The 15,420-nt window shown below is 36.0% G+C and overlaps 1 protein-coding gene across 50 annotated transcripts in view; it reads left to right on the forward strand.

The window, feature by feature from the left end:
* LOC105470366 (zinc finger and BTB domain containing 20) overlaps positions 1-15,420 on the forward strand; it is an 814,500-nt gene that overhangs the window by 695,245 nt on the left and 103,835 nt on the right. Inside the window, exon 1 of one of the 50 annotated variants that reach the window (XM_011722261.3) lies at positions 67-3,459. The exons of the other annotated variants lie outside the window; for them this stretch is intronic. The gene's annotated coding sequence lies outside the window, so the exon portion shown is untranslated. Of the gene's footprint in view, positions 1-66; positions 3,460-15,420 lie in introns of those variants that run through there. 50 annotated transcript variants of the gene reach the window in all.

The raw sequence follows: 15,420 nt of genomic DNA on the forward strand, positions 1-15,420 counted from the left end.
AATGGGGTACATCAGTTCATTCGATCTCACAAGTTTTTGCATCCATCTGTTTAAAAGGTACCACTTGTGTGACTTGTCAGTTATTAAGAAAAGATAGTAAGGGAGCAGATATTTGTATTTTATTCTTGTTTCTAATTATGTAAATGACAAAACCCCCAGAGAGATTACTTGCCCCATCTATGATACACTAGTTCAAGCAAAATATAGTCTAGATGGAGATTTTGTCAACGATTCTGATTGCCACGTAGCTTTGTGTTCTCCATTTCAATTTTTGCCTATGCATGTATATTTTTACCATGAATTTGTGTTATAGCAAACATTTCAGAATGCTTATCATTTTCAAATTAATGCTCCAACAAAAGAAAAAAGAAATCATATGTGAACTGTATGTGTAAAATGTAGTAAACAATTTTTCTTTTATATATGCTGTACATTTATATCTTTATGCTAATATCCTGGATTTATAAACCCAGGATAATGTTTTCTTTCTGAAAGTTCTCCTCTTAATGCATTTATATGTTGATTGTCACTTAGAAATCTTTTTAAGGTACATTATAGATACAAAACTAAACAAGGGGAACAATTCTCAAGCTGTACAAAAACCCTTAAATATATATTATGTACCATTCCTAACTACAGATAACTGTTTTGCTAAGTGGAAAACAGCTACAACAGTTGTTTCAAGAATCAGAAACTCTTTTCTTTTTTTTTTCTATTAACTGAAAATAAAATCTATTCATATCCCTGGGGAGGGAAAATGTAGGGGAAAATATATACATTTTCCATAATTATAGAATGCATTTATGTAACTGCTTCTTAAGGATGTAATATATATCAGGGCAGAGTTTGATGCTTCATCAAAAAACCCTCCTGGCTGGGAGGTGTGAGTGCCTTATGTTTGAAGTAACTTGATAACAAGGAGTCTTTTCGGGAAACCTTACTATGTATGTGTTGCCTCAGTCATGACCCTCAGAGAAAAAACAAGTACTAGGTGGCCAGTGTTAGCACTTGAACTCGCTGAAAGATATTAGAACTAAGGGAACTTTTGGCAAATCCAGAATTTTCCAGGGTAACTCACTTCTTACAGTTACATGTTTTCTTTAGGAAAATTCTTGAATTGCTTTCAGAGTTTTCTGTATTTTTGTAGAATTTTTTAATGCTTTTAATAGTTCCTAAGGAGAAAAATACTTTTAAAAAGAATGTCATCCAGATAAGAGAAACTCAGTCTTTAAAAAGTTTTATATTGAAGGCAAGAGTTGTTTTGTTTTTGTTTTTGTTTTTTTCCATTTTGCTTGTATTTTATTTTTTTCCCCCGAATTCTTTTGTTGCTGTGGGCTGTTGTCCCTGCATTTTTAATTTTTCATTTGGTTCCCCCCCCCCGCTTTTTTTTCTTTTTTCTTTTTCCTTTTGGTCTGTTTTTGATGTGACCAAGGGGGTCTTTGAAAGGAGCAGAGGGACTAGGAGAAGAGGCTGTTACTGAAAGCTGCACTAGCTCTTCTTGATCCCAGCTCAGGCAGCTCCTATCAGCTAGTTGTGCCGCCAAGAGTACAGTGACAGGTGATAGCTGTCATTCTGGGATTCTTCGTGGATCTGACCTGAGAGTAACACATTCACAGTCGAGGAGAAAAGGGGAAAAAATAGAGGAGGAGGAAAGAAAAGCTCTTTGAGCTGGAATACACTGGCCCTTTCTTCCTGTAGGCAATCCGCTCCAGTTCTTGGCGACGTGTCCTGCACTATCAGATATCATATGACTTTTTATTTAGATTCCTTTTCGGAGAATGGCCTGTTAGGACTCTGTTTGTTTTCTTTTATTTAATTTCCTTCTCCCCTCACCCACTAGTTTTGCGTATCTGTGTGTGTCAGAGCGTGTGTGCGCGCATGCATATGTGTGTGCAATTTTTATCTTTGTTTTTGTTCTGTTGATCTGATGCTTTATTTAAAGACAAAGCTTTAATTATTTCAGTATACTGGTTTAATTATTTGCCAAAAAGAAACCTCATTCTAGGCTTTTTGGGGGGTCCATTTTTAAACACATCCATTAACACATGAGGCTGGAGATCCTAAATGCTTGTTGGTCTGCGCTTGGCCCACTCCCTCACCTTAATTTAACCCTCCCCTTCATCAGCATGCAGGGCAGTATAAGTTAGGAAACACCTGTGCTGAGTTGAGAGAGAAATAAAAGTAGAAGCAACTTCTTCAAATTTGCAATCCTAGTTTCACTTTAATAAACTTTTTTTAATCGTTGATTTTTTTTTTTTTTTTTTTTTTTTTTTTTTTGGCACCCTCTGTTAAGCTTGAAAGCATCAGAGATAGTGAACGATGTGTCTGTGGAGCTTTTGTGAGGCCAGCTGAGCACCCTTGGAAAGTAGAGCAGGAGCTGAAATTCATTCAGAGACTTAAGAATTAAGTACGAGATTTAAATAAGATCTGTGAGATCTGCGAGCTGTTCAGGGTTTGGTGATGGTAAAATGGAATGCTTAGGGATATTCAAGGAGGAGAAAGAAATTTCCAACCAGGAACGAAACAAACAGGCATTTCTACTGCAATTCATACTTTAAAAACCTTATTTTATCAAATTTTTATTTTATATATCTCAAAATTTAATCAATTGTTATGATTGCCTTCTTTTCCATGCTTGCTATGAAAAACAGAGGAATTGTGCTGATATTATTACTGGGTTTCTCCTAAATTTCTGTTGTATTTCTTTTTCAGTTTTAAAGAGTTCTGATTTTAGTTAGCAAAAGAAAAATAAAACTTCTCTAGGTATGCATATGGTTGTATACACATTATTCTTATCTATACATAATATATCCTGTTTATATCAGGATATAATTTTTGTATAGTTACATGCAAGACTGCCTTGAAAGTTCAGATGACCATTACATTCTTTAAACCCATAGTTTTTAGTTTCTTGTTAGTTTCTCTAAAATTGTTTTTTACAGACCTTAAATTTGCAATGCCTTATCATAGGCAGAGGTGAATTTTGTTGAAACTTGGAGAAAAATTTATTCCACCCCTTTAAGCATACCCAAAAGGGAAGAGAGAACTATTTTTCGTTCAACAAAAAATTTTAAAAGCCTTTTTTCCTTCAGCGGAAAACTCCAAAACAGCTTTGTCTCAGAACGTTAAACTTGGCATGGATAAAAAAATGTGAGTTTTGCTTTGTTTGAGGAAATTTGTTTTTGAAACAACAATGTTATAAATATTTTTAAATTGCCTGCTGAGCATGCGCTGTATCTGACTTTATTCATAGTTTTAAACACACACCAAAGTGCAGTCTTCTGAATGGCCACAGGTAAGGCTGTTGATTTGTGTGATCTTTCGCAGAGGCACTTTCTGTGGGTCTGTTCAGTTTTCCAGAAGGGAAAAAGGCGAGAGCTGAGTTTAGACCTGGACACCTTTCTAAATATCATAGGCAAAAGCAAATTGCCCCATTAAGGCTTGCACATTACACTTAGGGTAAGTACTATTCAACTTTCCTTTTTATAGGAGTTGCCTGCCTTAACTTTTCAGCTTAATACTAGCAGCGTAAATTAAGAAAAAAAATTAACTCAATGAGGTATTTCACTGAAATAGAAAATTTGCAGATTTTAAAGGGTATCTATTGTGCATAAATTTGGGGATACGAGAATTTGCCAGTGAAATGATAGCAGCTCTGTGCTTACAGAGCAAAGATGTGCTAGTCTGAACATGCCTGATCTCATCTGGAATCGAAAGCTAAATCTAGGTGGGCCTGTAATAATACCAGAAAATGAACACATGTATCTTTTGTGCAACCTTTTTTTTTTTTTTTTTTTTTTTTTTTTATAAACCTAGGCTTCCAAAGGGAATGACAAAGAAGCAGGTTCTCCTCTTGCTTAATAAGTAGTCATACTTTGCCTCTGGAGATGTGTATTTCCAGTTGTTTTTAGTTGTTTTGTTTTGTTGTTGTCATCACTATCGAAGAATATTCTTGCCTGTCAGTGATTATTAACACTTTCCGTTTTTCAGAATGCTTTAACTCTGTTTGATGTTTCCTCACTTGGTTACCTTTCTCAAGTCTGCGATGACCCTCTCAGGCTTTGCAATTCTTATCGATTCTTACCAGAATATACTTACTCATTAGCTGTTTTGTTATAGTTATGGTGGAGATAATCTTGTTTTTCAGGCCTTTATAACTACCCAAACCAATTACCTTTTGAGGTGAAATTTCTCATAGTTATCCTTGACACAGAACTGAACTTGTCTTGAAAAGGCTTGAAGAAAATCCAATTAGCCGTTTTTTGAAAACTGAATATTCTAATAAATGCAAATGAATTATTTTACAAAATACTTATTGATGTGCAATGCTTTTCTAATCTGTTTTTCTTTTCGTGCTTTAAAACAGAACCTGAAAATGTGTTAAAAAGAAAGATAAAGAAACCTGCCAGGTTAATGCTGATATTTTAAACACCCAATTTAAAATAATTCTCAAAGTTTGAATTTCTTTGCAACATATTACCTTTCAGTGTCAGTCAGTAATACCTGTGCAGGTATATATATACATTCACACCCACAGGGATACATGAGTCCACTTTACACTTACATTAATTCTATTTTAATCTACAAGAGAAAAGCTTAGCGTTACTGTAAAACTTTTGTTAATTCATTATATTTTATTTTTCTATAATAAAAAAATTCACTGAAATTGCTTTTATCCAGTTATATATATACTTAACACCTATTTATAGTCAAATATTTTATCTTAATTTATAAAGTATTTTTGTAAGTCTTATACGCTGCTGAATTTTATGTGAACGTTTAAGTTTTTTCTGATACAGTTTGCTTTGTTCCAAATCTGTTAACTATGTCAGAAGTTTTTTTCTTTCCCAATCTAGAAGGAGTATGGCCACCTTTTCCTATATATGATATCTGTATGTCTTCAGTATTCTGAAGGAGAGACTTTTTAACCTGCAATCTCTTGGAAAGCTTTCAAACAAGTGGGAGAAGTAATCTTTACTTTGCTTCTCCTCGATCCATCTGTTTGCCCTCACTGTACCGCCCGTCACTACCAGCAACCCTGAAAAAAACAACAATAATAAATATGATATGATAATTTTTCTGATCACAGAACCAGGAAATACCAAAGAAAATTGTGGCATATGTAGGAAAATGCCAAGAGCTTCTCCAGTAAGATCAGCTGTTTTTATACTTTTTTTTCCCCTTGAATTTTGTTTGTGACTTTTTTGGCTTGCTGAAGCACATCCCCATAATCTTACGAAGCCACAGCAAATCCCCAATGCCACAACAATACTGTGCAGCCGGGGAGAGGCCAGAAGAGCTGATCCTGGGTGGCTGCAGGCTTCCCCAGCAGCGGTGCAAGGCAGGAGGAGTAAGTAGGCTACTCTTCTTTTCACTTCTTACCTAGGCTGCCCAACCTGCCAGGTAGAGATTTTCTTTCTGGAGCTTTCTCTTCAACTGTCTGAGGCGTTTCCTTCAACAACCAATGACTTTCTACCTCCAAGAGATGGTTCATATAGCAAAACATCCATTTTTATTTTATATTGCAACATGGAAAGCTTTGAAAATCGGAAGGGCAAAGGAAAGGGGCTCAGGGTATCTGAGAAATATCCAAAATGGCATTAGGCTCAAAGCTGTTTTTTGTGGTTGCTCAGGTCTGTAACTTTTCTGTTCTCTCCAGAGCCTCTAAGTGGTTGAAAGTAGTGAATGGGATAACTATAGGGTACACACTATGATCTAACTGATTCAGTAGATGGAGCTCTTCTCCTTAAGTCTGTATTTAAATTAACGTCCCACTCTAGTTTGTGGGGCTCTCTTTTAAGGTGTGTCATACTACACACATAAAATTGAGGCCTGCATAGCTAGAGAAGAGATTTCCTGGCGCTTTTCGAGAGACATGAAGCATTTGTTCTGAAATGCAAACAGTGCGGAGGAGCACAAGGGTGGGGTGGGAAGGGAAATGGAGTTTACCTATCTAAATTTCTCCCTGTGTTTGTTGATATTCTTAAGTGTGAAATTAAATCCTAGCAGTTATTGTGGAATACACTTATTCATTAGCTAATTTGTAAATGTAGAAAAATATACTGCACTTGCAGGATTTTGGTGATATTTATTGCAGATCTTCCACGCTATCCAAACTGTGCAGAACTCCTTTCATTTGATTCTGCAAAAGCATCTTAATACTGTAATGCAGTTGTTTCATCTAATTAGTCCAGAGAACCTGAATAAAATGTTACAAGCTCTGAATTGTGACAGCGCAATGGAGGGCAAAGTAGGTGTGTTAGTAAGGTGCCTTTGTGGAAGCCAAAATATTTTCAGCAATGACTGAAATTAGATTTCCAGTGTCTGTTTTAATGGGGGAAGAGCTACTTGTTTATTTCTTTTTAAATTAATTGAAATGAATAATTGCCACAAAATTTTTGTCAGTGTTACATTGTTTTGGGTACCAATAGAATAAGTTTGATCATGTCTCTTCCTGGTACCAAGTGCAGAAATATATGTAAACTGTATGTAATAAATTATCTTCCTTAGTGGAATGTCTTCTCACAGATTGGAGATATTACTGAATATCTCTTGTTAAATCTTGATAAGATCATTTGGCCAAAGTAGAAATGGTCTTGGCTTTAGTACCAAAAGAAATAGCATTTTTAAAAGACTTGGATTTCCTTTGCATACCACGTGTCTGAGTTTGATACAGTCCAGGAAAATAGAGAGGATGAGACGAAATTATTCCTAAGCAGCCGCCGTAGGCCAAATACTGAAACAGTGCCAACCTGGACCAATCAGGCCGGCTTCTCAGAAGATACATGCTTTTGTCAAACACTTACATGAAGAAAGAGAGAGAGGAAGTTCGTGAAACTGTATTCGTATGAATATTCTTCACTGATTTCAATAAAGTCCATGGTAATAAATGCAATGATTTTTATTCTTTTGTAAAGCAGAAAATCTGAGTTTTTCTGGGCAGCTAAGGCTCTCTAAATGTTGTACTGTGACATCTTTTAAACAAAACTATTCTTTCAAATTTAAGCAAGTGAAAAACTTCTCACAAAGAGCAAAGAGTAAAATTGATGGAAACTCAGAATCAATTCCAAACCCATTTCTGGCATGATGAGAATAACATTTGTGCTGTGTTTAAAGTAGTTTAAAACAAGAAAATGATAAAATGATCAATATACTTAAAGCCAAAAATAACCAGGAGAGAACAATCTGTAATCCATTCTCAGTCCTGAAACCCTACACTACTTATTGAACATGAAAATAAACAACTATATCTTTTATAAGGTGGCACTGCAAACCTTATAACATATAAACAGCAATGATGAGATGCCAAGCTTTCAACCCTTTATTTAAGCTATGTGTTTAGAATTTAGTTGGGCAAAAATTCCTGGACTTTAAACTATTATACATTTATTTACTTCTACATACCATGACCATAAAAAGAACAAACATTAAGGAATATATAGATTGTCACAGTGAACTACATTGCCACCTTACAGTTTACGTACTCTGTTTATTTTAAAAAGAGAAAAGGTTTTAACTACAGCAAAAGAATATTTAAGGTTAGAAAGTCAGTTAATTGCTCAATGTGGAACAGATTTAATATTTCTTTAAAAATACCTCGACTCCTGACTAATTTATTAAATTCAACACATACATAAATAGAAATCATACATATTTTATGCTTATTGCTTTAATGGATTGTTTTAAAAGACTAACTTGACACTAATAAATTTTGAACCTGTGGATTCAAGGTCAGTGAAATGCTGCTGTCCAAGTTTACAGAATTCTCTCTAGACTTAAGATTTTGCTCTAATAAATTTCTTACCAATTTTTCAGAGTCACTTGACTGGGTAGGTATTTATTGGTCAGATAAAATAAAATTGTCCATCTAGATTTTTTAAATTCTAGCTGAAGAACTTAAAATAACAACAAATTGCACAGGCAAACAGTTTCATTGAACTGAGGTGCTGTAGGAATGATGATAATTCTAATGAGCACTGTGACGAATGTAACTACAATGAAGCACGTTTGATTACATCAGTAAGAGTGAACTCAATGGGCAAGGTCAGAAGGGTGGGACATAGAAGTCATGACAGAGTGGGGGCTAATGAGTAAAGTTATGGGAGCTATTTAAAGCCTATAGCTGGGTGCAAAATTAACAGATATGGAAAGTAAGAGTCAATCAATTCTAAAAATGGACAGTACTTTTTCCTATAGGATATAATTAACTGTAGAATTTACTGCTGCAGGGATTTATAACAACATCATAAGCTTTGGTTGTCCAGTGTGATAGTAGTTGTAAAGAGCTGTTATGCACATCTGCTTAAAGATTTATATAAGTGTAATTGTGACAGCAACTTATTATGTTATTGTTTGAAGTTGAAAAGTTCTGCTTTAAGTGTTGACAAAGCAAATGTCAGCATTATAGAATCATAATCACTGTATCTTGGAGCTTGAAGAAGCTTTAGATATCTCAATATGGGTGAGTGGGTTAACCAACTCTTCAGAAAGGAATATTGGAATATCTGGTCAAGGACCATGTAGAATTTGAAAATACATATGTATTACAATGGTTTACATTTAGAAAACAAAATTTACAAGAAAAACTTAACAAAATAGAGAAAGTAAATCTCTACAAAATTATCTGAACTAATGGTACTGTATATTGTATTCTGTGAACCAGGAATTTTAAATAGGGAAGAGTAGCAAGATTTATATTAAAACGAGGTTTTATTTTTATCAAAAAAAATTGGTGAGGGAGTTGTCCAACAGATTAAGAAATGATATTCAGGCTTAAACTACTCATTTTGCCAATAAGAAAACTTAAGAGAGAACTTAAGAAAACTTAAACAGAGAAGAGATAAAATCTTTTCAAGATGAGCAAGGCAAAACTGGGACCAGAACTCAAGTTTTGTAGCTCACGTTTTCTTGATGTACTCCTATGCCAAAAGACTGACCACTGAAACTAATTTATAAAAATAAAAAGTAAGTGATATCCCACTTTGAAGAAGTGGAAGAAACCAGACCCTCAGGGTTTCTATTTCTGTGCCAGTAACCTCACCTCAGATGTGGCAGGGACAAATATGTGTGATGAGGATAAGGCATTCTGAGGAATGAAACAGAATGCACCCAGATGCATGGACTCCCTAGAGACACTGGAGTTAACACTGCTGCCCAGACCTCGATAGTCTTGTATCTCACCTTTTTTCTCCCTCTATCCCCACCAAAAAATAAATAACAAGAAAAGAAAACTTCTGAGAAATTGTAGTCAGAAGATCTTTTGGAAAGAAGTATTTCTTTGTAGAAATCTTCCTGTACAGATTGGTATATTTTACTGTCTTATCAAAGTATGAGTTCTAATGAGACATTGATGATTCAACAGGTTTATGAACATTACAAACCGGACTAATCCTTGTTTCCTAAGCACACGCATTTTCCCATCCATATTCTTTTTCCTCTAGTATTCCCAAATAGAAACACATTCTGCCTTCTTTATTTCTACAACACTTTGTACCTTTTAATGACCCCTGTCATATTTCATTTTATATGCAAGCCATTTATGTATTTATTTGTAATGTAAGGAACAGGTCTACATAATTTAGGCAATGTACTGAATTTTACGGGGCCTCACTTTCCACATCTGTAAGGAGAAAAATGACATCTGCCTTCCTGGGATACTGTAAGAGTTCCATGAAATGTAGTATGTAAAGTGCTGAGCAGAATGACTGGTACAAGGTTATCACTCAGCATTGCTGTTAGTGTTCCTGCTACTATTACTTATTAATATTCCCCTGCCTGTGGTTCCTTCCCATTTATATACTTCTCAAGGTCATAGATTGACCTAATTCATTATCTCCTCATGCAATGAACACAATGATTTTTACGTAACAGGAACCTAATAAAAATATATTGAATCTTTTTATAAAAGTCCATATTGGACCTATTATTTCCCTACAAAGATCCTTATAATCCTGTCCTGGAAGTTTAAAATAGTGGTGGTCATGGCCATTGCCTGACCCATGTACATTGTAAAATACAATAGTGTTGCTTGCTGTGGACTGTGGGAGCCACATGATTTTTCAAGTTCCCCACAGACCCCCAACCGCTTAAGGTTGCTCTTTGCGGCGTCTCCAGAAGTGTCAGCTTATTTTTCTGGTTCATGTGATTAATGAGCTTGTTATACCTCTGCCTGTAGCCTAAACTAGAAACTTTCACTTTGGAGAGCAGGTCAAGATATCGAATTTAATTTTGGTTGCATCTGTTATAAGCCAATTGTGTATTCATTACATTTATAGATTCCCTCTTCAGCCATATATTTTCATGACTGTTGAGAGCACCTGAATCTGTGTTGAATGTCCTTAGATTTTACTTTGGAGACCTGAAAATGAGACAGTGAGATTTTTTTGATAGCTAGCTGTCATCTTTGGCATTTTCTTCCCTTTAGTGTGTAATCTGGTCTAAATTTGAAGAAGGGGGCAAGTATAGCATTTTTCTCTAGCTTGAATATGGCATCGTAATTCTATATTAATGAGGTCATTGGTAAATGCAGTTCAGCTACACATTTCTGTTTTTCCAGACATACAAACACATTCTGTGGAAATAGAAAATGTCTAAAAAATGGAAATGATAAAATAACTTAAGACATGAAAGGGTAGAGATATAGCATTAAATGTATGGGTTTAGCTGTTAGCAGAGCAACATACAAAGTGGACTTTGAGTGTGTATGGATCTTGCCAGTCCTTCAAGGTTTCAGTGAATAGCAAGAAAACGAAAAAGAGGTAGATCACATGAACACGGCAGAGGAGAGACTGACAGCAGGGTGTGCTCAAGTCGGGAGGAATGTTGCATTTTAATCAGCCAGAAGTTCCATTTATTTGAGAATGAGCTGGTATTTGTGAGGGGAACAAGGTCACATTTAGTAGAACTGGTAATTCAATAAAGGATTTTGACTTTGCCAGAGTAATGGTGTTGGCATCAAGAGAAGAAAGTTTTGCAGATTTCTGTGTGTGCACTTGCTGTTACTGGTGTTCCTGGTGGGTGGCTGAATCATCCTGATGGCATTCAACAGGAACCAGCTGCTGAGAATATTAAAATGCAAGCATTTATTCCTCTAGAGAGACAGTAGCATCTGCAAAGTTTTCCTATCTTGATAGTACAGATAATCCCAGGGAGCATTCTCTAGTAGTTTTCACTCTCTCTTCATTTATACATTTTCTTTTTATCATTAGCATTAGTATCTCAAGTTCTAAATGAAGAGAAGAGTGCCTGAGTCCTGAGAAGAGTGCCTGAGTTCACAACAGGCTGTAGAGATGGATAGTTAACACTTGGCCAAGAACTTGGTATTGCCTCTTGGGCTTTACCTTGAATTGTTATCTAAAAGGGGGAAACTGACATTTCCCTCCCTTGGCCTGTCTTCAAAGCAAAGAGTCATCCATACTCCTAGTCTTCAGCGAGCTCCATCAGTGTCAATCCTGCCCTCCACAACCCCCACCAAACACAGGCTTTGGAGCTTTTCACTTTACTTATAAAATTTGTAAATTTGTTGCTTTCCTTGTGTGTTTATACTTTATTTGTTTGTTTGGTTTATTTTGTTTTGTTGGTGGTGTTTTTTTGTTTTGGTTTTGGTTTGGATTTTTTGAGCTACCATCAACAGTTAGGGGAAAAGGAGTTACAAAAAGGAGGTTTGGACTCAATAATCTTCCAGGTCTTTCCGTCTCTAATATTTATGAATAATGTATTGAACTGATGGAAAAAATGTTGAATATGTTCATTATGAATTATATTCACCACTGTGTTGCCTAGAATATAAAAGAGCAAAGCAGTTGCCACATAAGTAGTTCCTTACAATAAATGTAGTGGTACAACAGAGCTCTGTATCCCTTCCCATTCCACTGCGCGTTGTCCCCAAACACACGCGTTACGTGTCTGAGTGGCAACTGCAGACAGGGTGCTTGATGGGATGACAGCCAGCCAAGGTTCTGACGGGTACAGGGACATTCGTAGTGCAGTGGGTCTTAAACAGAAGCAGCCTTGATGAAGATTTTGATAGTGCAGTTTCCTTTAGGAGAAATCACCGAAGCCAGTTTCACATAGCAAACATTACTCAAGTGTTATCATGCTACAGGGGTTACAGCTCCTATCAGGAGAAATGAAACTTATAATTTTGCCCCTGATTTTTAAAAAAACAGCATGAATAACTAATTTGTCAGCAATGTTACATTCTAAGTGAGCCAGAGTGGCAGAAAATTCAGAACTATTTATTATATTTAGCTTCAAAATTCATTATATGCTTGTCTCTGTTGGTTTTTCTTCATAATTATGTTTTGTTTAGAATTTATCAAAATAAAATTGTATTTTCTAAGCATTTACCAGATGACATTGGGAAACAGTAACCAGAAGCATGACAAGAGGCAAGAAATCTTTTTAGTCACACAAATAATCGACAAAAGAGGTAATAAAGAGTTAAAATAATAGCAAAATAGTTTTCCCCTGGCCAAAAAACCCTGAGGCCCATTTTTTATCAAATATGTCACCATAAGTGATATGCAAATATGTGTCAAAATAGAGAAAGACCATCTAATGTCAGGGACTCACAGGGGACAGCCCTAATGTTGAGGATAGTTCCAAGTTAAAGCAGTTCAACAGGAAGGTGCACAGAAAGCTCTGGCTTTTGTCTGAGATCCCAGGAGAATAGCAGGGTGTTGATGAGCAGGTTCTGCCTCCAAAAAGCTGTTCCTTCCTGTGGTATCGCTTCAGAGCCTTTGGACTAGCTCTTGCGAGAGGAGGGTCCAAGACATCACTCGTACCAGTATCAACTTTATAGTGACATTAATTCAAATAAACTGTTCCAGCGTTATCTATCCTTTTGCCTTTCAGAAATGAGCTTTTTTTCTCCCCTTGTGCTCTCTTTAGGAGCTGAAACCCATCAAAGCCCATGAAGAGCAAGTGTAAATTTAGAGCAACCACATTTATCAATAGTTTATAATAATCTCAGAGGAGAAGCAGAGAGAGGAAGAAAGTAAGAGGGAATGAGAGAAATAGTGAAATTTTTTTCAGGAAAATTACATTACCCATTATTTAGATCAAGTCACTCAAAAACAATAAAGGATACCCAATTCCATAGTGGTATAATGTAAGAGCGGATGTGGCAGGATTTTTTTTCCCCCGGCTCCACCCTTCCTTACAGGACAAATCGCTTAACCTATCTGTGTAATAGTGTATTTGTCAAATAAATAGAAAACCATCTATCCTCATCTACTTCACAGCAGTATTGCTAAGGTTGATTGTGCACACATATATTAATGTATATATTGTAGCTATCTATTTACAGCAGGGGAGAATGATTTTAAAATAAATGAATCCGAGTTTTATGTGTGCATCTGTTGTGAAGGTCAGTCACTTTTTTTAAAAAAAAAAAGTAAGACCTTTTCTGCTAATTACCATTTGTTAAAACACTTGAAAATGATGACTGAGCCTACGTCACCTCTGTGAAATGGAAGGCTTTTGAAATCTAAGCATGATTATAGAGATTCAAACACATTTCCATCTACTTATGGACCCTAATGGCCTTATTCAGAGCAGTACAAACCTATTAAGCCAAATAAAAGATTAGCTTTGCCAATAGATATCTTTTTTAAAAATCCTAAATCAAGGATATAGCAATTGGTCTAGTGTCAAAGTATAATTCTGGCTGTAGGAGTGAACTGGTTCTCTATATTAGATATTTTTCTTTAATGGGACAAAGATAACTAGAAAGGACAGAATTAAGTTTCATCCTGTACAAACATCCTAGGCATCTGCCAAGCTACTGGTCTATCCACTCAAGAAGTAGGCTAAGTATATATAAAGTCCCTAAGATCATTGGAAAAGAGGCCACATTCATTTCACTTTGGACTGCTGTTATTCCTTTGATGTTGGTCTGAGCTCTTTAAATCTCTCCTTTCTTCATACATACATACATTTTTTAGACATGATGTTACTCTCCAATAGCTTTTCCCCAGGCCCATTCCAAGCATCCAGGAAAGAGAAACTTAGCTTCCATGGAGAGTGAAATCATCACTTCAACTTAGCATAATAAGAAAGGGAGCAAGCATACTGTCAGTGAAATGAGGGAGTTTCTGCTGGACTATGACCAGATTCTCCTGTTTCCACTATTTTTTCTCAAACTGAAAAGAGTTATTGTGGTAATTCACCTGCACTTCCGAACCTCTGTGCATACACCCAAGACCTACTCAAGGTAAAGCCAGAAAGACATTAAGAGCAGACTTTCATCCAGGGGACTCAGCTTCTTTTTAGTGACTTCTGCTTGTTTTGTTGTTGTTTTTAAATAAATTTGTGTTTTTAGAAAATATGTTTGAATTCCCAGACATTGATATCCTGGGCATCCTTAGGTTGTGACAGAAGCAGGGATTAGCGACTGTGACAAATGTCGCAGAAGCCAGTGCAGTTGCAATCTATCAAATATGTTGGCAGACCCCAGGATTTTCTGATCCTTATTGCAGAATTCAGTTGTGTCCTTACCGTAGGGAGACAGGGGTTAACTGAGAGTTTTGAGAGTTGTGGTGCATGCTTTTCCATTTGGGTCTTGGTAGCTCTGGGACTGGAATAGCTTGGTAAAAACAATAACTAAAACTAGGGCCAGCTTCATGGGTATACAACCTGTTCACTTGCACAAGGTCCCATGTTTGGATGGGCCCTATGCCTGGCTTAATGTACTTCTGTTGCTGTCCTGAAATTCTTAATAATTTTTGAATAAGGAGCCCTACATTTTTTCATTTTGCCTTGAGCCCCAGAAATTATAGAGCTGGTCTTGCCTAGAATTTATCTTTCCCTAGCATACCAGTTGAACATATCGGTCATTTTTTCTTTTACTGAAAATGATCCCTTTTTCAATTCCTCAAAAGTTAATTCCTCCATTAAACTTTTTGAAGATTTCTGTCCACATAATGTGGTTCAGAAGAACTCATCTCTCCTTCTTTCCTCCAAGCACCTTGAGATGATTATGATCAAAGTGATCTTGTTTTGTAATCAGAAACGCTATAGCTCTCAGTCAAGTTTTTTTTTTTATTTTTATTTATTTATTTATTTATTTTGCAAGAAGTGAATACTTGGGAAAAATAGTTGTATCATAGTAGTGAGGGCTTTAGCCTTTATTGGATCATTAAAATACACTTCAGTCATTAAATTGAGATTTTAAAATGAGCACCTAACATTAAGATTATCTTAGCCTAAGTACCTCCCAACCATCATGTGATCAAACACATCCGTGTGTGCTAAAAACAAGCTGATCTCTCAGCTCTGGCCCTGGGCTTCTGCCTCTCTCAGACCCCCACCAATGCCACTGCTAGCTATGTGTTCTGTGGCCTTCCCCTCATCTTCCCTTCTGCTTTCAGTTCAGATCAATCCTTTTATTCTTCTTACTCAAAACACAACTGGCATTAG

Source organism: Macaca nemestrina, chromosome 2 (assembly GCF_043159975.1).
Source record: "Macaca nemestrina isolate mMacNem1 chromosome 2, mMacNem.hap1, whole genome shotgun sequence".
NCBI classification, from domain to species: Eukaryota; Metazoa; Chordata; class Mammalia; order Primates; family Cercopithecidae; genus Macaca; species Macaca nemestrina.